This window comes from Equus asinus, chromosome 8 (assembly GCF_041296235.1).
Source record: "Equus asinus isolate D_3611 breed Donkey chromosome 8, EquAss-T2T_v2, whole genome shotgun sequence".
Lineage (NCBI taxonomy): Eukaryota > Metazoa > Chordata > Mammalia > Perissodactyla > Equidae > Equus > Equus asinus.
Window position 1 is genome coordinate 75,086,965 of NC_091797.1, and position 23,343 is coordinate 75,110,307.

The 23,343-nt window shown below is 47.3% G+C and overlaps 2 protein-coding genes across 12 annotated transcripts in view; one reads left to right on the forward strand and one right to left on the reverse strand.

Annotated features, from left to right (window-relative positions):
• Positions 1-2,450, reverse strand: part of ZNF664 (zinc finger protein 664) — a 61,607-nt gene extending 59,157 nt beyond the window's left edge. For 4 of the 9 annotated variants that reach the window (XR_006531669.2, XR_011505303.1, XR_006531668.2 and 1 more), the window contains exons 1-2: positions 1,755-1,897; positions 1,026-1,162 (exon numbers count right to left, since the gene is read on the reverse strand). The gene's annotated coding sequence lies outside the window, so the exon portion shown is untranslated. Of the gene's footprint in view, positions 1-1,025; positions 1,163-1,754; positions 1,976-2,160 lie in introns of those variants that run through there. The other 5 variants (XR_011505306.1, XR_011505304.1, XR_011505302.1 and 2 more) reach the window with 4 other exon arrangements.
• CCDC92 (coiled-coil domain containing 92) overlaps positions 2,127-23,343 on the forward strand; it is a 35,036-nt gene continuing 13,819 nt past the window's right edge. The window contains exon 1 of one of the 3 annotated variants that reach the window (XM_044776026.2): positions 2,127-2,261. The gene's annotated coding sequence lies outside the window, so the exon portion shown is untranslated. Of the gene's footprint in view, positions 2,262-2,421; positions 2,606-2,642; positions 3,184-23,343 lie in introns of those variants that run through there. The other 2 variants (XM_044776023.2, XM_044776025.2) reach the window with 2 other exon arrangements.

The following is a 23,343-nucleotide window of genomic DNA, read 5'->3' on the forward strand; positions in this document are numbered from 1 at the left end:
GGACTTGAGAGTAGTAGAGTCATAATTACCCACATGTAAATTTCTTAACCAAAGAGAACTTCCATCATAAACGCCTAGTGTCTGTAATTAGTATAGATTTGTGCTCCCTTCACTAAAATTTCATTTCACCAAAGAACCACCACCAAAAAAGCTGTTTTAAATACAAAATTACAACTTAAATTGCCATCAATCTGGGAAATGGGTGAATAAACTATTGTATACCCAAACTACGGAACATGATACAGTTCTTCAAAATGAGTTAACGCATTATATGCTACAACTGAGAGAGAATACACTACTACTTGTTAAAAGTCAAAGATAATACCAGTATACATATACATAAAAGTTATCTCAAAAGATCTAGAAGGATACATACCAAACATATAATAGTTATCTCTGGAGACAGGGATTGGTACAGTCAGACTCCAGCCATCTCTGTGGTATTTTAATTTTTACAAAGAAAATGTGTTACTTTACTAATTTAAAATTAACTTTAAAAATTTAACTTTGGGTTGAACAGGAAGGTCATCTTTTTGCTCTAAAAAGCCATACATCTATAAAGGAAGTAGGGGCTCCCTCTAAAAGAGAAGAGAAAATATATACTAAACAAAAACACTTCGATTCTGTTAAAACAATAAACTGAATATCGCAAAATGTTCCTTTAAAAAAAGCCACAGTTTAGAACTTCTTTTTAATCTCTAGTCTCCTTTGTTGCAACAAGACAATCAATAAACAAACTATCAACTAGAAGAGCACCGAACAGGCTCCTCCGAGAGAGATTCAGTTGTTAGAGTTCGGCCAGGAAGGTTTCACAAAGGAGCCGAGTTTTGAGGGAAATGAGAGGTGACTTGGCAGAGAGATGCGGGAAGATCAATCCAGATGGGAAGACGTCTGGGAGGTGGGTCTACTGAGTTAATCAGAAGCAGGGGACAGGAAGAAAACTGCAGGAAAGTCCTGAAAGAGGAGAGGATTCCTTCGGACGTGGGAGTCGAGAGGGAGCCCGACCGCGCTGCCGCCCCGTTTACCTGGGTGAGAATCCGGCCCTTGTTGTGGTCAAACAATGGAGGCGTCCAGCGGCAGCGGCGTTCTGCGCTGGGTGCGCGGAGGGTTCCTCATCACCTGAGCAGGATGCTCGCCTGGCGCTGCTGGGACGCAGGGCGCTCTGAAAAACACAACATCACCCCATGCAGCCAGGCTTCTCCGCGGCACCACCCGGCGCCCGGATCCCACGGCGCGGCCATTACCGCCTCTCCGGGGACCCGCCTGGAAAGGCTCCAAGGCGCGGCTGCACGGGTTTCTAAAGCTGTTTTGCTCCCCCTTCCCTCGGCTCCGACAACAATGGAGCCCGGCTCGGGAGTCCGGCTCCCGCGGGGCCTCCGCCCGGCCTCGCCCCCGCCGCTGCCCATCCTTCGCCGCGCGCCCGGCCGCCATCTGTGACCCCCGCTGCCCGCTCCCCGGCACTGCGGGCCCACGCCGGCCGGCCGGCCGAGGCCCGAGCCCCGAGCCCCGGCTGCCCTCCGCGGGCCTGCCCCGTGGCCGCCAGGCCGCCGGCTGCGCGGAGCTGCTCTGACCTTTCCCAGCGATGCCCGGGGGCCGGCCCGGGCTCCAGGCCCGTGCTAAGTGATGGGTTGTTTTTCTTTTCTTTAACCCACTCATCCTCCTTCCAACCCTGAGCCCGTTCCCCTTCCCCCTCGCCCCCGCCTGGACCCAGAAAAGAAATAAAGAGACTGCAGCCCGGCCGCCCGAGAACTCACTCCAAGTGAGGGGCTGAAGCGCCCCAGGCCGCGGGCTCCGCGCACCCACCCTCCCTCTCCTCCGGGGACACCTCACAGGTGCGCCTCCGAGCCGCGCGCGCGCGCTCCGCACACCCAGACGCCTCCGGGGGACAGCGCGCGTGCGCACGCACGAGGCCGGCGAGCCCCGGGGGAGCGGGGCCCGCACGCATGCGCGCCGCCCGGCCCGCGCCCCTTCCCCCCGCCTCTGCCCCCGTCCCGCCGGCCGCCCGCGCGCGCCCTCGCCGCCACCCCAGGCTGCTCCCGGGTCCCCCCCCTTCCCCGCCCCCACGGCCGCCGCGCGCGCGCTCCCGCTCGCCCGCCTCGCTCCTCCCGCCCCGCCCCGCCCCGGCCCGCGTTACCCCGGGCAACCGCAGTGCGGCCGCACCTGAGCTGTGCGCCTGCGTCCGCCGGCGGACCCTCCCTTCCCCCGGGTGCGCTCCCTGCCAGCCGCAGCCGCGGGAGGGGGCGTCGCCCCCGCCCTGCGAAGTGAGTAACAAGCGGCCTCCCCCGCCCGGCCCGCAGACACAGACCCACCGCCGCGCCGGCGCCTCGGCCGCCCGCCCGGTCAGCGCGGCCAGGCCTCGCCGCTCCGGCCCCCGCTCCCAGCGTGCACCGCGGCGAGCGCTCGGGTGGGAGCCGGCGGGATGCGCTCGGCGGGCGGCGCCCACTGACCTCCCTCGGCGGCCCGGCCGGGGCAGGGCCGGAGCCGGGAGCCAGCCCCGCCCGCCGCCCCGCCCCGCCCATGGGCCGCCGGCCCCCGCTGCCGCCCGCCTGGAGGACCGCGCCGAGGGGGGGAGCCGCCTGAAGGACGGCGACGGCCGCGCCCGCAGGTGAGGCGGGGCCCGAGGTGTGACCGAGTCCAGCCCCGCTCACCTGGCGGTGCCTGCGGAGAGGCTGTGCGGGCACTTGTCGGGGCGGCAGGTTATTCTAAAAGCCCTTGCTGCAGGGGGAAGGGGTCCTCCGGTCCCATCTCCAGGGCTCGGGGGTGGGAAAGGCTGTCCCCTTGCGGGAAAAAAGAGGAGATGGGAGGGAGGGAAAAAGTGGGGCGCGGCGACCCCCGCGCCGGCTGCCGGCAGGGTTTTCCAGCCGGTGATGGGGAGGGGATGCGCCTGCCAGGGCTCCAGTCCAGGCTGCGGGCCCGCCGCACCGCGCACCGAAACCAATCGGATGGGGCAGGAGAGGCCAGCCCAGGGGCTGCTGCTAACCCCGGGGTGGGATTGTAGGGTGAGGGATCCGCATTGCAGGTGCACCAAGAGCGCCCGAGGGCCTGGCCCTGCTTTGTCTGGGATGCTGTGAGGAGGAGGCCGTCTGAATCCACATCGCCTTTTTAAATGCGTTTTATCACTCTGTGGACATTAGAGACCCTCCCTGATAAGTTGCGTTGTCTCCTGTCCTGGTAACCCTTTACGTAAGTACTCTACCTTACAGCCTTCTCTGAAGCTCTGATGTGGGCTTTAGTTTACCCTAAATAACGATTTGCTTGTGATTCATGAAACTGAGCATAATGCAAATATGCAGCAGAGCGCCAGGCCTGGCTGCAGAGCTGCCTGCCGTGGGCTACCGTGAGTTACTCTAGTTTATCTAACTTGCGTTTTCATGCCGACCTGTATGGTTTAATTTCAAGCTTTGATATTTAGCAGTATGATTCCAATAATGAAAATGAGGTGGCCTAAGAGGAAATATAATCGTGCTTTGTGACTTAGGTTGCAGTAATCGGTCTTGTAACAAAATACAAGCTACGAGGCTGTAATACTTTAATACGCATTTCCAGAAACCTACCTGTAAGAATGTTAAAGCCAGAATTGTCAATGTTTAAGACTTTTAAGTTAGAAATTTATTTAAAGAGCGTTGTTATTGTTTTATTAAGTGAATTTTTTTTTGCACAGTCAAGAATTCTCCTGCATTTTCTTGTCATTGAATTGTAAGAAAGAAGATGCCAACATTTAAAATGACTTTTACCTCCAAAGGTGTTTTGAATTTATGTATTTTTTTTGGCTAAATGTTCATCTTATGTGAAATATTTTTGGAAGGTTTTAAGGCTTGTGATACGTATATATACATGTGTTTACAAACACACTGCTGAAAAACCTTAAAATAGCTTTTATTATTTCTCTGCATCATGCTATAGTTAGTAAATTAGTTTACGTATATTTAAAATGTAAAGTACAGAACAATTATTTGTGTCAGATTTTTACTGTAGCACATGTAAATACATCAATCTAACAAACAGCTTTCTTGGAAATTAGATATTTTTATTGTTAATTCTTTTGAGAAACAAGTGAATCCTTTGACTTACAATCGAAGATCATTTATTTGGGTTCTTAACTCTTTGATCTGACAGTCGTTGGATAAATTCCTTTTAACGTTATCATTACTTAATTGGTAGAGTGCATTTCCAACAATACTGATGTTAATAACAGTGTCGATGCTTTTAAGAAATGCTTATTTTATATTATAAAACATTTTTTCATATTTCTGGCAAGAAAAGACATGGGCCTTTTTTCTTTTATCTGGAATAAGGTCAGCCGTAGGAAGTTCCTGATACATAGTAGGCACACATGTTTATTAACCAAGATTAATTCTATCTACTGAATTAAATATCCTTAAAGGGCAGCAACTAGGTTCGTTTACATGCTTCACACACTAAGAGTGCAATGAATGTTTGAGTTGGGTTGATGGTCCAGACTAGTTAAGTCGGTGCTAGCTTAATGACACCAATTTTCATGTCTCCAGCCTTGATCCTTAACCTGCAGAAAGGTTTGGGCAGGAAGTGAATGTGTCCTAATTGTCTTCAGATATTTAAAGTGTGTCACGCAGCAAAGGGATTTTATGTATTCAGAGTAATTCCCGAGTACAGAAGAGGACAAGTAGTACTTATAGGAAGACAGGTTCCACTTCGACATAGGAGCACAAGTGGTTTATGACTTGAACTTCCAGCAGTGGGAAGAGGGGGCTGCTGTTTCTTTCGGAGTTTCTGGAGAAGCTGGCTCCCCCCTGGGCAGGAATGGCTACTAGGAGGTATCACCCCGGGGCGGGGGGCGGTGGCAGAGGCCTCGAGGCGTCTCGGGGTTCCAGTGGCAGCAGGATTGGAGGGCATTATGGTTCTTTTTGATTTCTTACACTGGCTGCTGCAGTTGGGGGCATAAGGACATCCCCAGACACCTACTTGACCCTCAGAAGATTTTTCCAGGGTCGAGGCCAGCCTGGTATCGGAGATGACTCTGATCCTCCTTCGCGTGGGTGTGGGGTTTGCGAGGTCGTAAAGCACTCTTACATTCAATGTTTTGTTGAAAAAGATCCTTTTTAATTATACCTGATTTATATTTCTTCCTTTGGCTTTTATTTTCTATAATAAACATTTCATCAAGAGGAAAATTACATCTTTCTATGAAGGCAAGCAGAGGAGTCTTTTTTTTTTAACTCTTTTTAAAAATGAAATGTCGTCAGTCATTCTTTTGAGAGTCAGCAGGTTGTGAAGGTGAATAGATTTTTTCCTTAGCTGAAATAATTTTTTAAAAGATACTGATTAAGGATTGGTTCTGGGGCCTGCTCTGCATTTTAGTTTTTGTTTATTTCATTGCTCAAACATGACTCAAATTTCACAGCAGAAGGTCCAGTCATATCCACCTACAGTAAGTTGCACTGGACTTTTTTTCAGTATATCTGCACTGTTATTAAATACACGTTGGCAGATAAAGCTGAGGAGAAGCAGAATTACAATATACTGAGAAGATTAGGTGAATTGAAGCTCTGTGTTTGAAGAAGAAAAAGATATGTCCTATTTGTGCTAAGCCAATCCTGGGAATGATAATTTATCAACAATAGGAATGATGATCTATCTGATATAACAAAGATTAGGCTACTGAGCGCCAATCACAATACATGTGTTGAGTGAGCCAGCAGGGTTAGGACTCTCTGTGGCCAAGGAGCTGAGCACAGTTTCTTCTGACACCAGAGTGCCCAATAAATGTGCTCTACACGGGAGCGAAGGGGAGCACGTTGGTAACGAGGCCAGCCGAGTTAAAAGTGTCTGACTTCTCCGATTTGGGAAGAAGTTAGAGGAAAAAAACAATTCTGAATTAACGTATACATGCACTTGATTTTTTTAAAATACTTTTAAAAGTAGTTCCTCTCTTTTGCTCTGTAGCAGATGAGTTTGTCTCATGCTTTTGTGCCTATCTGCCAGCAGGATTTGGATGTGATAGTTTAAATAGGGCAAAGTCTCTCCAACTTTGAATAAGCAATACATCATTTATGTATACTTGATATATGAAGGAAAGAGAGAAGAATATCAAGTTCTTCTGGCCGACCAAAAAACGCAGCAAGAAAATTTTACATTTATCCCTTCATAAAAAAAAAAAATCACAGGTTCTACTTTAAATATTATGACCAGGACAACAAATTACCAAGTAGAACAGCCAGTTCAAAAGCAGCTTTTCGAGAGGTTAGAGGTTACATTTTACGGCTCCTCGCCACAATCTTCTGAAGGCATCACACAGATGTCTTAAAAGGCTTCTTTGTTCATCAGAAAACTGGAGTTTGTATTTTGCTGTAAGTCTCCATACTGGAGAGCAGACTTAGATCGATCATTTCATGATTATTCCCAGTTTACCACGTTGTCAGGAATAACTTTGTGAAGCAGGAAGTGTCTGCTCTTCTCTAGCTGTAATGGAAAAGGGAGGAAGTTTTCTCCTTTCTTCTGAGGTTCTTTCTACTTGGCTACATTCTCAGCACTGGGCAGTGACATTCCGTTGGTTGGCGCCACACAAAAGAGAAGCCTGAGACGCTTAAAGCTTACAGTAAGGGAAGGGAAAGACAAGAACATTTTTAATAAATGGAATTTGAGGTGTTGAATACTCTGCTGCTACAATTTTTCTCTTGCCTCCTTGGCAACACTTAAGGTATTAAATTTAGATCTGCATGAAATCCATTATCTTTGCTCTTCAAGTTTCCTTCGCAACCTATTTCTAAGTGCACCCTGTGCCCTTGTTGTTTACTATACAGGTAAGAGGGCTTATGAGTCTTCCTTTTAAGCCCACTTTCTTGTGTAACATTGCTGCTAAATATAAATTATAATTCCCAGTATTATTACAGTCCTGTTTTTCTTAAAGTTGCACATTGCACCTAGAAATGCGTGGCATTGTACTCTGAAAGGGCCATCTTTGGTGTAACGTGGAGTATTCGTGAAAACACTGGTTCCCCAAGATACAGTCCCATCACTGTTGTGAAATAATCATCCAGGGATCGCTCTCTTTTTCTCTGGTTTCTCATCTGATGTTCTCATGCTGACTGAGTGCAGGAGGTTAAGCCCGTGCCATACCCGGAGGGCACTGAAGGAGGCTTTTTAACCCCTCTCTCTCCACCTAGCACACATGTCAACCCAGGTGAAAGGCACTGGCGTTATTTCTCCCTCAGTGGCTTGTGGCATGTGGGAGCAGATCTAGATTTTAGAAATATTTAATTAAGTCTTGCACGTTGATAAGAAAGATGAAGGAAAGTTTGTTGTTTTGGTTTTTATTTTATGTTCCCATGGACGAGAATATAGCAGAGGTTATTAGGTATGCCCTATCCTCTTCAAGGAAGGGTCAGTCTTTGTCTTCGATAGAGAATCATCTTTGTCTTTGGGTGACCAGGCCAGAAAGCTCTGGTGGAACAGAATGCGGCTTTCAGCCGTTGACGTGCTTGCTCGCTGACATGCCCAAGTGCCCTGGCCAGGGGGAGGGGAATGCAGTCTTTTTGACAGCGAGAAAAGTTACTAGTCCTCCTCGGCCTCTGAAACCCACCATGTGATGGGCTTCAAGTGAGGGATTAGTTTCCTTCAGGAAAGTGATGGAGGCAGTTTTTGGCAGAAAGGGGTTTGTCAGGATGGTAAGGCTGTGGGTGTAGGTTCAGAGATGAGCAAAGCCAAACCTTATTGTTTGAGGGCAAAGGCAGGTTTTTTTAGGGAAAGACAAAATAAAAATCCAAGTTGGAACAAATGAGGCCAGAGGTGAGACCCTCTTGGAGGCAGTTTGAGTGCTGTCTGTCTGGCGGTGTTCTCATGTCTCACCCCCAGTTGTAGGATGGAATTCAGAGCAGTTTTGGACGATCGTTGGCTATTTCTAGAAAGCGGCGTTGAGTTCTGCCCACCAGCAGGCTGTGGTTAGGTAGGCTGCCTTTCCAGGTAGGCGCAGGCTGCCACCAGGACCTTCATGTGCAGGTTAGCATCACGAGTCTGAGACTCAAGTGGGAGGCAGATTATCCATCCCCGGGCCTTACAGGAAAAGTGGGTGAAGTCGTTACGCAGCTGAGGCCAGCGTCTTCCTCCCAGAGTTGCTGTGAGTCCTAGCACGTTAGCATGAGCAGCCCGCAGAACTGTGGAGCCCCTGCAGGGAGGGTCAAGTGACATTGTGGACTGCTGAACCTTAAAGTGAACCTAGTCCCCCAGGCTTCCTGCACCTGAGGTGGAACTGCATTGACACCCTTTATCCATGCTTCCCGGTGACAGAACACAGCTTCGTCTAGCACACTGACGTCCTGCTGTTAGAGGAGTAACCAGAAGTCTCATAAGCCACCTCCGTTTTTTTAGGTGAAGATCCCAGGTTTTTGTTTGTTAAAACTCTTGTGTTCATAATCTGTAGGTTGGGCTTCTGGCCACTTCAGTCCAGTTTCTGCAAAATCCTGCCAGGTTATTTTTCACCATTCCATCACTTCTTCTGACTCTGGATGATACAGTGAAGGCGTTGACAAATGTGTAGGGCCTTAGAGCTTCATTTACGATCTGACCTGTAAATCGTGGACTCCTGTTATAAATAGACACACTTAATGTGCCAAATCCCGAAATAAAATATTTCAAAAGTCTTTTTTACGGTCGCTGTGTCAGCCTTTGTATGTGAGTATCTTCTACATCCAGTGAAATTACTAAAACATTCACATGACAAGCATTTTCCTCGTTTGAATGAAACTAATTTGAATATATTTACAAATACCGCCCCTGTAAAAGGATACCTAAGCCCCTCCCTTTATCTTCAAGGCCCACCCCCACCGCATGAGCCTGACAAGTAGCACAGCTCATACAACACTGTTGAGCTGCACTGGGAAATGTGGAGCACACCGCTCGTGTCAGATGATCCCAGCGCCGTCTCCGTGTGTGTGCGCCAGGCTGTGGGGCACAGGAGCAAGATGAGGAAATGAAATCCTCTGGAGCTCCCAGGGGGCTGCCGAGGGAATGCCGGAGATGGTCTGGTTCCAAGGACTGTCTTGTACCATGGGGGGCCTGAGCTGGGGCAAGGACAGCATGGGGAAGAGCAGCCAGAAGGGACTGGTCAGTCTAAAAAGGAGGACTGGCCATAGATGACCTTGACCGTGTTATTCACCAAAGGAAGAATATTTCTAAAGTAGCCCGAACTTAAAGAAAGATGAGACCGTTAGAAACGTGAGCTCCTCCGCGAACGAGCAGCCCTCACTATTTTCACAGTTGTCCGTAGTCAGAATGAGAGTCAGAAAAAAAGGAGCGGGAAAGAAAAGCAGAATCGCAGCTCCCAGTGAGGGCACTGCGTCTTCTGGACACACTATCCGAGGCAAGGGCCAGCAAGCAGAGGGGCTTTGCGGGGAGCAGCCTGCATACCAGAGACTAGTTGTCTCTTCCGTGGGCTATGAGTCTTTTCCCCTCGATTGTACACAGGATTTTATTGATTTGCTTTGATACACCTTGATACACACATGCATATACACACGTCATCATTCCAAACAGTATTTTAAATGACGGTATATTATTTAGAGACTTAAAATTGTGGTTTTTAAATGTTACCAAACATATCGATGTCTATAATATACTGAATGATTTTACCATCTTAATTTGAACTTTAAGAACAAGTGTGCAAAAATACCCAGCAGATGACCCACGGGGATGTGAGGTGACAAGATATGGTTTTTTCTATTTGTGTTTTAATTTCTTTATAAGTCTTTAGGTAAATATTAGATTATTAACTAGTTATCTCTGTACTCTACTAGTCTGAAGAGAATTATAGACTTTAGAAAATATATATAATTTACATTAAAAAATAATGCACTTGTTATTTGTTGGAGAAATTTGGCATCTTAAAAGATTCCCCAGTTAAGAGAAGCAGAGTAATTTTATAGGTTAAAATAATATGCAATATTTTCTGAGATTTTTTAAAAGGAAATTATAAAGAACCTAGTTTCTCAAGTCATAGCTCACTTGAGTTGTATGCTCATGTTTAGGCTTACCTACTCTTAAGTATTGATGTCTTGATCATTGATCTGATCGGTAAGGCTAGTATAAGGAGTTTAGGAAGTTCAATTTAATTTAGCCCTGGTGCAAAAATCCTGTCTTTTTTATGAATTACTCTGTGTAGCGCTGTCTGTCCCTCTACCCATCAAGAACATAAGCTGCATGCGGACCGGATTTGTATCTGTTTTACTCTTTGGCGTGTCCAGACGTCCTCCGTAGTGCCTGGCCCATAGGCACTCAGAAAAAGGTGCTTTCTTTGTTGGAGTGACCTGTGATAATTTATACGCCCCACGGAGGGAAGTGGGACCTCCCCTACGCCCCGAGTTCACGACACAGCGGGCAAAGGATTTGTCTCCAGAGCACTGAGTTAATTTATGCAGTCTTCCATGTTGTACTGGAATACCTTCATTCTTGTTCTTAATACAGAAACTTTTTTAAAAAGATAAACAGCATTTCAATTGATACCTGTATCTTTAAATTTTATTTTAAACTGGTATTTTATAACCTGAGTAATTGTTTTTACTTTGGAAGAGACCTTTTCCAAGAAGAAAACCATTTTAAGATTTACCAGCTCAACACTCATTTCCTTAACCTCGCTAATATATTTGTGCAAATCACAAAGTTTAAATTATGGCTCTTTTTATAAACAGGGTTTCCTGGTGACCGTGGAGCCTGTATTTTCATTTCCCCCAGCCTGGAAAGCTTTTCTTAAAGTGTCAGTACATGTAAAATGTTAAGAGTTTTGGCATGATTTCATAAATTTCTTGGGAGCCTTTAAAATTCTCGTAAGATTTATATAATTATTTAGAAGTTTCCTTAAAAACAGGAATTCCTTTGCATTCAAGAAATATTAAGGCCTTTTAAAAACCAGCATTTCCTTGAGATTCACCAACTGTTCTGGATCAGAGCCCCCCCATGGAAAGTGTGCGTTGGGTCAGCTTCCATGTATCCATTTCATGTCTCCAGATAAAGGCAGCTTTTATAGCCATAATACTAGAATCTCTCCTTGGGGTTCCAGAATTCTCTTGCACTCACCCTCTCCATTTCTCAGTTCACTTAAGCATTCATACAGGAAAAATAGAATCTCATTCTGTCAAATATTGGGGCGAAAATTATTATATTCTTAGACAAATTGGAGTTTACATGCAGCCCTTTTCTTCCAAGCAGCAGAAGGCAGGAAATGCATGTGTTCTGACCCGACGTAGTGAAGTAGGCAGAGCAGTGCCTTTCTGCACACCTGCCTCCCCAGGAACCTGCAACATGGGGAAGAAACCCGCTCAAAGAGGCTCCCTAGTAGTCTTTCACTGATGGGTGCCTTTCCCTCCGGGGTCAGTAGCTTCTGTTCCAGGAAGGAAGCCGCACATGGCTGAGACTTGTCCCTCCTGAGAGCCCTGTCCACCCACTAGCAATCCAGGAAACCCAGGAGAGCAGAGTACACCCCCAGTCAAAAGGGAAAAGGGCCTGCCTCAGCTAGAGCGACTCGAACCCAGAGTTCCTCGGCCACACGCTGTGACGTGTGGGGCCAGATGAGTCTTTGTTGCGGGCGCCGCCCTGAGCGTTGTAGGCTGTTTAGCAGCATCCCTGACCTCTGCCCGCTAGATGCTAGAAATGCCCCTCCCCCAGTTGTGACAACCCACAATGTCACAAGACTTCCTTGGGGGCACAGGTGGTGAGAACCACTGCTCTAACCTGACCTGACTCTCAAATGGAGTTCATCAGGAGGAGGGAACTCCCTGTGTGCGTTCTCCCTTTGATTCCGACTGCTTACCCTTGTCTCAAATCATAAAATTTACATACTCATTCACTAATTTGGACCCAAAAAGTCAACTATATTTTGCCTCAGCCACAAAACAATGACTGGACTCTCTGAGCAAAAAAAAAAGCTTATGTAGATGGTGTTCTAAGCAGGTTAGAGTCAGGTTGCAAAAGCAGGATAGTTCCTCACCAACGCCCGAAGGGGCGTTACTTCCACCTCTCCACCAGGTGAGAGCGGCCTCAGCGAGGGGTCGCCACCTTCCTCTCTCAGCTGCAGTTCTGTTTAGCCATCTGAGGCACAGCACCGATTGTTGGTTTAAATGGGCAGCACAAACCCCATCTGAATAAAGAATTTGTTAGTGTCTACATTTCTTTCAATCTTCTGTATGAAGAGAGAAATCTCAAGTCTCTCCTCTAACTAACCAGAAAATCTTAGAAGTTTTTATATCTTCAGAAAGAGGTGTCATTGAAATTGTGATACAATTTAAATTATCAAGTAAGGCAACAATTAGAAAGGCAAACTTTTAGAAATTAAAAGTTACATTTTAAAGAAATCAGCAACAGTCTTTCAAGTCCACAGAACAGACGTACACATTTCCACAGAGAATAGCAGAGTAAGCTTTGTTTTAACAGAATCAGCTTCTTAGCCCAGAATGGTGTCTGCTTTTCTGCAGCCTTAGGAGCAAGGAAACATTTTCTCTTTTTCTGAGAGATTTTTTTCACAAGCAGCATCCTCAAGAGTAAGCACTGGAGTTCTACTAGTCAGCACCAAAAATAAAGAAAGAAATAAAAAATAGACCTGAGAAACTGAAAACTTAAAATCTGGGAAAAGACAAGGGCAGAGAGGACTTCTAGCAAATGAAATATGGGACCGGCGCTGTCCTGCCTGTGCAGAGCGGGCGCTTTTAAGCGTCTGTGGCTGCAGCCTGTCTTCACCTGGGGAGAACAGTAGATTCCGTGCGGAGGGCAGGCCTCACATTCAGCCTGGTTTGGGATGCAGCCCAGCCCTGCCACTTGCTAGCTGTGACTTTAAGGAAGTCCTTGAACCCTCTGAGCCCTTCCGTCACTTTGTAAATAAGGATAACAGTGTCTGCCCCTCAGAGTGAGTAAGCGCTCGCTCGGGGGGACCCTCTGTTTCTCCTGTTTCCCTGGAGCTGGCGGCTGTGTCGCTGCTGCGCCTCCCTTCCCTTCCCCCTGCGTCATCCCCGCCAGAATAAATTCCCTTTAGAAGTCGTTTTGCCTCTGTTGGATAAAAACTCAGCTTTCCCCCATTTCTGTCTCTTCCATCTCAGCTTTTCTGAGCAGCTTTCAATAAACAACTTGACTCCGACCCTAGCTTTTCTGTCTAACCTTATTTTCCACCACGCCCCAGAAAGTCCTTTCTGTGTCAGTTTAATGGTCTCACCGTTACTTCACGTTCACCTCACGGGAAGTGCCTCGCATGTCAGCCCTGCCCCTCCTTAAGGCTCAGCTCTGGGCCCAGCCTCTTCGGAACAAAACCGTCTTGGTCCCTGCAGTTCTTATCCACCCAGCATCCGTGAGGCTGCCCCACATGCCTGCAATGTGTAGGGTCCCAGGAATGCTGAGAGGAGGGGGACACGGTCCCTGCCTGCCAGGGACTTACACAGCCTCATCTGGGGCACGGGCGGATAAATAAGAAAGAGCTTCAGGTGCTGGGGTGGGTGACGCTTCATGGCCTGCCCTTCCCTGGCCCCTGCACCTGGTGTTGACCTAATGAAGATTCAGTTTTACTTTGTTTTCTTTGTACTCTAGTGGCTGAGTCTCATATCCACAATAAATGGTAGGCAGAGGACTAAGTACACAGTATATGCTGGCTTGATCTTTCACCTCTATGTGCATGTTTTAAAAGAGGATTGTTTGCCCAGCCTATCATAATAGGCCTTGTAAACTTCAAAAGATAAATTAAAAAACAAAGTCAATGGTGATGTTAAGCCCTGATAGTCACCATAACCTCTTGGTGGGTGGAGTGGTTCCTAGGCTTTTAGAATTCATGGAACAGGGCATTTTTTTCATGGGGACATTCTCAAATGCAAATAAAGACTTGTCCTTTGAATGGAATGAAGCTTTACGGAAAAGTCGCTGCGTTGTCCAGATTTTTCTCATTTTGTCACAGACCAGGAAGAACATCATCAAAGCTTGGCATGAGCGTTTCTTGAATTTCTGAGTTTCTGATTCCACTGAAAAGTTCATAAAGTGTGCACTGAGCCCTTAGTTTACACGTGGCACAGCCGTGCCTCGAGTGTGATGCTGCGCCAGTGTCAGCACTAAGAATTTACACGCTTGGCTCTTAACAGAAACAATGTTTCTGGGTGTAAATAAGCTGTACCCAATAAGATCCTGTATGTCACAAACTCTAGAGAACGTCCCGAACAAGCCACACTTTCCTTCCCACTGAAGTTAAACTTTATTCCACCTTATGTGGCTTGATAGTTATTTGGTCTTTTATTTGAAACTCCCCAAAGGCCCACGTGAATCAGCTGTCTTTCCCTCCTCTGCCTTATTTCCATGCCAATCTGAGAAATGGTCCCAAGTCCTCGCAGCTCACTAAGACAAGGTACTCTACCTAACGGGGAGGGAGGATGTCAAAGTTCGCCCAAGATCACCACGAATTCTCCCCTCCGGAGAGCCGCGCTTAGAGGGCCGGCTCAGGTTGCCGGAGGGCGGCGTCTGTTGTTCTACGCCAGGCACTGCTGACGTAGCGGGGAGCAGAGAGAGCAGCCCTCCTGCTCACGGAGTGTCCATGCTAGTGATGTAAGAATGATAAATGAATGACTGAAGTTTACATAGTGATCACTGCTATGAAGACGTCAGGTGGGATGGTGGGGTGAGAACGGCAGTTCGAGAAAAATTGTTAAATTATTCTTGCAGTGCAAGGTGCGACCGGCCACAGCGGACTCGGTGAGGGTCTGCCTGGAGGCCAGGGAAATGCGTGTGGGTGGCTGTCCGTGGTGGAGACATCACAACAGCAAGCGCACAGCTCCGCGCACAGCTCCAGGCACAGCCCGCGCGGCCCGACACGGTCCTCCCCAGCCACGGGGGCTCTTGAAATTTTCATTAATTCAAATTAAATGAATAAAGTGAAAAATGTGGTTCCTCAGACACGCCAGCTACAGTTCAGGTGCTCAGTGCGGCCAGCTCGTGTGGCCAGCGACTGCTTCACTGGACAGCAGAGAGCAGAATGTTTCCGTCATCGCGACGGGTTCTGCCAGAGAGCGCCTCTGTTAGGTAAACTCTTAATCTTCGTAACAACCCCAGTGAAGAAGGTGCTGTCTCCCGTTTTGCAGGTGCAGACAGTGAGGCACAGGGGGTTATATGTAACTCGCCCAAACCCACATAGTTAGTGCAGGGCTAGGATTCACAGTGTGGCAGGCTGGGTCCAGAGCCTGGGGGTTAAGCCCTGCCCACGTTCATCACTGTCGCTCACAGATGAGCACAGCTCGGCTCCACAGTCCTCTTTCATCTGGGCTGTGCCTGATGGAGAAGGCTATGGTTTGGTAACGTCTTGTCATTGGAGGCCGCGAGATTCAGCTAAAAGAAATTCTGAGCTGAGGGTTAGGTCTTTTCTGACTAAAAATGTAGGCCTATGTTAGCACAATTTCTCCCTCCTTGAAAAGAAATGAGAATAGGGAGCTATAAAGCACCAGGAAAAGACAAAATTTGTGTTCCATCTCAATAAGGCAAGTAATGTCAGCACTCCATGCCTCAGTTTCCCAGCACATGAAGTTAGGAAGCAATAGGACCTATCTCATAGAGCTGTTGTGAGGATTTGACGAGATAAGGTACAGCATGTAGCACACAGGACGCTAGGTAAGTGGCACCTGTTGTCAGCATCGTCATCCCTGCTCCATTCTATAAGGGCCACACTGGGATGGAATGTTCCAGAATGCACAGTGAGCAAGCAGAACTGATAACTTCTCCCAGAGCTGCAATGAGACCTTCTGGTTCCAAACACCACACGTCTGGAGTTGGAGAACACTACTTCAGGAAGGCCCGAGACAGAGAAGTGCCAGCCTTTGTAAACAGATTTGCATTTAGCTCATGCATTTAGTGCTTGTAAACCTAGGCAAGTGTTCTACTCCTCTGAGCCTTAGTTCCTTAAAAAATGGTATAATTGTACCTATCTTGCATGATTGCTTTAAGTATTAAGTGACTATCTATCTATGAGCCTGGCACATAGACACTTGGTAAATAATAGCCATAATTACTATTTTATGAATGATTTTCAGCTTTTCACAACTAAAAAATGCCTTTGAGTATTTTCTTGCCCAGACACCTTAGCCTGGCTGTGTTAGGACGGAGCTGGGAGAGATGAGACAGGTTATCATCCCACCCACCGTTGACGTGCTTTAAATTGCACTGGCAACGCCCTGGAAAAGCAGGATGGAGACGGCCGAAAAGCATCACTGGGCGTGCGCGTGGCAGCTGTTCACTGAGGTCGAAGCTGCTTCCCGCTCTCCCACAACCAGCAAGAAGTGTGTCTGCCCGTATGACCTGAGGTGGCCATCCTGCCCATTATGAAACTGGGAGGAAAGACAAATTCCACAGGCTCCAGATCAGCTTAACCAATCAGCTTAACCAGAGTTGGATCAACCAGAAGAAGCTGAAACAACCAACCTAAGAATTTTGGACGTCAAATGGAAAATCTGGGCACTCTAAACCAAAATTGCTAAGTTCCAAAAGTGTGGATGCATCGGGTGCTTATTATTAAAAGTATTTAAATAAAAGTGAGCCCTGAAAGAGTGTGTCATGAACCAAGGGTTATAATCAATCCCGCCCTGGGAGCATGAGGTCAAATACGAGAGGAAAACAAAGCGAAGGCCATGTACAAATGGAAAAAGTGACGAAAGTGCCGGTGAAAAATAGCGACAAGGTGAAGGACAGTAAGAAGAGAAAATGCTGCCCGGCTTCCTTTGAAGAATCCCGATGAGTAGAAGATGCAGGAATTGTTTATTTTTCCCAGTTTCATCAGCTCTCCTCCCACAGCTGGTAGATAATCTATGAAGTGCAGTTCCTCTGCCTTTTATTCTACTTTTCTTTCTTTCTTTTCACTTATTTCTACTGGGTTAATGTACTAATGGTCATTTATCTATTAGGATCCAAATTGGTGGCAAAGACAGGCCCTGAAACAACACACACGGCACCTGCGTTCCGTGCAGCGTCTCCCGCGTATCAGCTTCATCTGGATCTCCGCGCTGCCTGGTCGTTTTCAGTGAGCAGCCTTCCTAACGGACGGATGTCGTATAGGGAGCACTCCTCCTCCCCTGGAACTTCATGCGCGGATTACTAAAGAACCGGAATGCAGGGCTCTGGGAATTCTCTTGTTCCCTGACGTAATAGAGAATCATTGTGAGCAGGAAGAACTTGATGAGAGTCAGCCTGAATGTCATCAGTAAACGTGCCTCATTTATTCTACACAGCGCACGAAGCTCAGAGAGAGGAAGCTTCTAGAGAAGTGAAGAGTCCCTGTCAGGACTGTCAGACCACTAGATGGAAAAGCAGAGGGTCAAGCAACCGTAGGCGGACATGCTGAAGCCGTCAAAACAAAGTTGTAGGAAATGAGGATCTAGGTAAATGCCTTCTTCCAAGAATAAGTCTGTCTTCTTTTAAAAGTATTTGTACTCAAGCTGTGTTCTGTAGAAATAAATATCCAATAAAAATAAATATTTCATTAGTGATCAGCGGAGGATATGTAATTACCAAAATTAAATGCCTGGCCATGGTGACTTCAGTCACTGAATTGACTATTGTTGGAGTATTTTAATAATTTCAAAGATCTCTAATGTCCTCTCTGTTTAAAATTCTTCTGAAATAATCAGTGTGGGCCCATTCTGTAGAGGGACAAGTCAGGAGGCGACTTGTTTTTGCTCGATTGCCTCGATAAGTTGTAATGCTGTCCCGGATGACGTGGTGGGGACCGGGCAGGCCTTTCAATGGCATCACGAGAACAGTCTCTTTTCTCTATAAGCGATAATCATCTCAGAGCCCATTGGTTTAGCTAAATATGTTCTATAAGCGCTAATGAAACAATTGACTATTTTACTTTTGTAAGTAATAAAGGAAAAGTATGGCTAAATTAAAGTGTATAGAGCGTCAGTTAATAACACCTTTCTTTCCTTAAAACCTATACTGTAATTAGGCAGGCCTGCGGAATGGCTAACAGAAGCCCTGTCAATTGAAATGGTTCATCTGTTTGGCAAACCACATAGAGAGAGACCTTTAAAGCAAGTGAACACGTCTTCTCAGCCTAGGAAATACAATTCAGATAGTGATCACCCAGCACTGAGATTTAGGAAGTGTCTCCTACTTCATTAGTGTGGAAGGACAGCTTGGCATTTGGGTCACTGTACCTTCCAGTTATCCAACAGTAGACAATTAAAACCTACGGTGATCACAGTCATATGCAGAAATGGAAACACTTATCAGATATGACCTGCTTAGTTTCCCTTCCACTTAACGGAGAATATCACTCAGTAGAGAATCATACGTATGGTAAGTTGTGAGATTTATATGTCCTTAAATTATTGGCTCAGGATCATGTTGGTAAATGACCAGCTTGTTAGAAGTCCACAAATGGCATCTCTGTTTAGTTGTAAGTGTGTTCAGCTCTAGCTTATGAAACGAGGCTATTTGGGTGATCCCCAGGGGGCAGCCATCCTGGAAGCTGCCTGGGCAGGAGGAGGACACAGGGAGAGCGGGGAGGGCGGAGCAGAGCCACCACAGCCCCATGCCTGCTGGCCGCCTCCTCCCCTAGAAGCAGCTCCCCTCTGAGGTTTCTCTGAAAGAGCTGTGTGAGTGCTGGCATCGTGCCTGAACAGCAGCCCCTCCAGTCAGGAGCAGGGGTGCTGGTGCTCCTGCCTCCTGGCCCGTGGTCTGTCCCCAGGTGTTGGCGTTCTGGCTATTAAGTTGCCCAGTTTCCCGTGAGGTCCAGGGCACACCCAGAAGGTTCCATATGGTTTCAGACCATGCATTTGCCCACCTTGGCCTCACAGCCCGCTTGGAGACACTGAAACAGACTTGCTTTCTTCCTGAGACATTTTCACACGGAAGGGCTAAGCATCCCCCCCCTTCCAGTGTACAGACACTCGACATGGTTTTTAAATAGAAGCCAAACAGAAACTCTTAAAGTATGAGATAATCAGACTGTAGAGAAGGCAGTTAATAAATCCATCATGTGGGCCCCCAGTGACTGTAGACTTCCCAGACAGCCACATATCATGTTTCCATGTCTAATTGCCAGTCTCTCTAATCAAACTATTACAACCTTAATGGTAGGCTGTACATTCTTTCAGAGGGAAATGGCTGTCAGTGTTGAAGAATTGTTGATGGGCCTTGCATTTTATGATGGATAATGTCAGAGAATTACAGGAATGTGTAATGCATGGGGGGGGGGTGGCGCTCCTCCAGTGCTCATGATCATTTCTGCATATATCTCAGGGACACGAAATTGTTGCTTTTGTAAGAATTGCCTTCCTGTTAATTCTTCTTGGTTCTGTTAAACTAATCACAATTCTAGCAACCCACGACTACCCTGGAATGATGTAAAATGTATGATACCGTTTTGCTAGTGGATAGTTCATGATGATCTTTTTTAAAAGAAATTACTTTATAATTTTTTTCTGACTGTGAAGTAATGTATGTTCATCATTAAAGAAGCTTTTGGCAGTACTAAAATAGAGTTTTTAAAAAGTAAAAATCACCCATAATCCACCATCTAGAGGTAAATTCTTGTAAGACTTTGTTGTATATCCTTCTAGATATTTTCTCTAGTTATAAAATATATTTAAATATTACAAAAGTGGGATATTACATATTCAGCTTTTAATATACTTTTTTTACTTAACCCATCATAGACGTATTTCCTTGTCAGTAAATAGAGATCCGTGTTACCGTTTTTAATTGTTGCCTAATTTCAGTGTGCCATGCTAACCCCTTACTGGCAGACCTTCAGGTTACTTTCTGAGGTGGTTAGCTTGCAAAAAACGAGATGCTTTTTCTCATTGAGGTTTCTCCTGGAGTTTTCCTCTTTTAGCTTTTAGAGACATATCTGTTAAAAGAAGATGTGTGCTGCCTACCCAGTCAGAGAACAGGACCCCACAAAACGTCTCCATCCAAAGTTTCCACACTTGCACGAGTCCAAATTTAGTTCCGTTACCACTTCACCAGAACATGCTGGACATGCTGCTATCCCCAAGGTCTGGACTCTCTCGTCTTAGCCTCCCGGTCACTGTGTCGTGGAGGTTCTATTATTATTCCTCGTGTTATAGGGGAAGACGCGGGGCTTAGGGAGGTTGCATCTCCAGGGGGGCCAAGTCAGTGTTGGGACCCAAGACGCTGACCCCTGGGCTAAGCTCCTAGCCACGCCTGTTCTATTAGTTTAGATGTTACCCTGATTCTTTGAGTGATTGGCAAACAAGATTTTTTTGTCACTTTAAAAAGTAAATTGCACCTTTTGCTTTCAACATTTTTTTGCTTCCATTTTTTAATGATGTTCATTCTTTTGACCAAAATGTTTCTGGAGTGATTGTTGAATGCCGACGCTTTCCTGAAATGATGTCCTTTTTCTTGATGCCCTAACTTAGGGATTCTCAAATAACTTACTAGTTGAATTTCCTTTTCTTTTTTTAACTTGTTGAATTTCTTAAATACGTGTACAAGTAAAACTCATAGGGTCCTAAATTTAAAACAGTTTCTTTACCCAGGATTGCCGTGAATTCAGGATAGCAGTCGTCATTTTCAGAGAAGCTAAGTTTCATTTCTTGAGAGCAGGTATTTTGGATGGAGAGTTGATGGCCTAATTAGCCTTGGACCTTTTTTTAGCGTCTTGTAGAGTACTATAGATTGTTTCCAAGTAAGAAGTAGGTTTTCCTGTCCCTTAGGGCGCCTCGCTCTGCCTGCCTCTCTCATTCACTTCCCGGCATGGCCCTTCTCCAGTGAAAATGGGAGACAAAGGCCAGCAGAAAGTGCTTCCGTCTGCTTCTGTGTCTCTCTCTGTGGAAGTAACTGGAATTTCTTTGCTAACTCATTTCCATACTTAGATGAGGTTGAGGAAGTAGCTTAGTGCAGGGCTAAGGAAGCAACTTGGACGCATATTTATGTAACTGTTGACCAGTATTTACATGAAAATAACATAGCTAGCATTTATTGAGTGCTTACTATATGCCAGACATATGTTGCGTTTAGCTCTTAAAACAGCCCTATGTGGGAGATATTACAGTGGTTTAGGTGACAAGATACAGTTCAGATTTAACCCCAAACACAGTCTAACACCTCAAGACTTTGTCCATTCTGTCTCTATTATCCCATTGTGTTAGCAGATCCTCTTTGGGCCTTAGTTGCTTAATCTTGAAAGAAAAAAGTGTTGGAATAGCTGATTTTGAAGGCTTCTTCCACCTTCAGCCTTTTCTGAGTCCATGAATTTACTTAGGAAACCACCTCCCTGCTAGGAATCCTCTCTCCCTCTTAGACCTGGTCACTACACTTGCTGCCTTCGTCCCCTGGCCAACCTTCGCTTTCCCCAGGCAGTGCTTGAGCTCCAGGCCACCAGGGCAGCACAGAAAGTGCCCACGAGAAAGTCACAGAGGTCCTGGTGCACAAAACGCAGAGACGCTGGGTCTGTCAGGGCCGGGCAGCTCCCGTTGGGCGATGGGCCTCTCAGAAGGTGCAGCGCGGGCAGGTGTCTGTTCGTCCATGGCCAGGGAGAACCATATGTGAAGCGGTTATAACTTATTCATGACCAGGATCTAAAATAGCTTGTTAATAACTAATTCACAGCCGCCACGTGAGTACTGGTGTGCTATTTTTTCAGATTCTAAAATTATTACCCTATTTCCACAGGCTTTGTGCTGAGTGAGAACGTAAGTCCACTTTTGATTGCCCAGGAACTGACATTTCTCATTTTTAAATGGCAGGACCCTTTCCTATCAAAGCTACTCCGTTTCTTTTCATCTAAGACATGTGGCCCAGGGGTACTTGGAAGTGTTGCTTCTGGCGTGTCAGAAAATCACAGGCTGAGGCCACGTTCAGGTCTGTGCTGCCGCAGTGCCCTGGACGAATGCAGTGTCGCTGTCCTCAAGGCCTCCGCTCAGCACCATTGTGAGGAGTGTCAAATTATCTGAAGCCCTTTCCGCAATGCCGGAGACCACATGCAAGGGGGCGGGAGGTGGTTTGCCAAGAGCAGCCCGACAGGGGGAACAAAGTGGGCAAGCCTCTGTGTGGGGAGGGGTGTGGCAGGTGGAGCGGCTGAGGGGACAGCGGAGTTGATGGAGCGCAGGGCCTGGAGAGGACCTGGTGTGGGACGAGGTGAGGGAGGGGCAGGCTGGCAGGGCATGGCCTCTGGGAACATGGGATCTGATCCCAGGAGCATCAGAGGGAAGTGAGATGGTCAGAGTTGTGTTTGACGATGAAAATGTAGGCAAGCTGGTGTGTGCACTTAGGAGAGAAGGTGAAGAGAAAGGCACGTGCTTCACGGGGGAAACGCTGTCTGGCTTCGGTTGCTCCTGACTGTAGCACCAGAACTGTTTCTGCAGCTGGTGTTTGAGCTGGGGCACTGCTTTTTGCCCAGAAACAGCCTTCTTGCTGACTCAGCCCCCTTAGGGCCCCTGACAGCCTGACCTTGGAGAGGAAGAGGGTGAGTGTGGCCCTGGCTTTCGGACTGGGCACTCGCCAGGATCCTGAGGATCAGGACGCACATGTGACAGGATGCAACCGTTTTCTTCCTTCCTAAGCCAGTCTAGCTGCTTTATGAAGGCGCTGACTGGGCCCAGAATGCCCCAGACTCACCCGCTTCCTGGCAAGCTTGCTGCTGTTAAAGGGAGAACCGTTGGGAAGTCTGTTTGCTGTACTGGGTGGTCAGCAGCGCCGCTGAGTTGCTGATGTCTAACTGGGACTGCGAGAGTGGCCGGGACTGCGAGAGCACTGGGTGGGTCCTGCATCTGCGTGAGCAGTGCGGCTCCAGGCCCATCCCTTTGCCCTGGGCTGGCGCTCGGCAGGAGGAACACTGCGTTCCCTTCCCCACTAAGAGGCTGCTGCCTGCACCTGGCTGTTTCTCCCCTCGGTTTCAGAGCGTTAGAGATCTGAGGCGTACATTTCAGAAAGCATCTGTGCTTCTTGGTGAAACTGAAGGCTGCCCCAGCCCTGCAGACCCTCTCCCGCCCACGGCCCCTGAGGGCTGAGAGCAGCCCCACAGACGCAGCGTTTCTTGATTTGTGTCTTCTCTGGCCAGCAGGATCTTTTCCTGTTCCTCAGATGAGTCTTGTGGGAACAGACGACCTGTGTGATGGGGAAGCACTTTGTGCTCATGCAGGTAGAGACGCTGGTCAATAAAAGTACGCTGTCATTTGCACATTAATGCCCTGAAGAGGGGAAAGAACTTACTTTTGAATTAGGATGAGAGTGGACTTGAGCTCTTGACGGGCCTTGTCCTCACGCTGTGCAGAGCAGGCCCGGTGAGGTGGGGCCTGAACTTCTCCGAGAACCTTCATCAGAAGCCTGTTATCACTGGGAGACGGTGCCAGCCCCTCCCTGCCCTGGAGGCCGTCTTGGCCAGGTCTCCAGAACCCA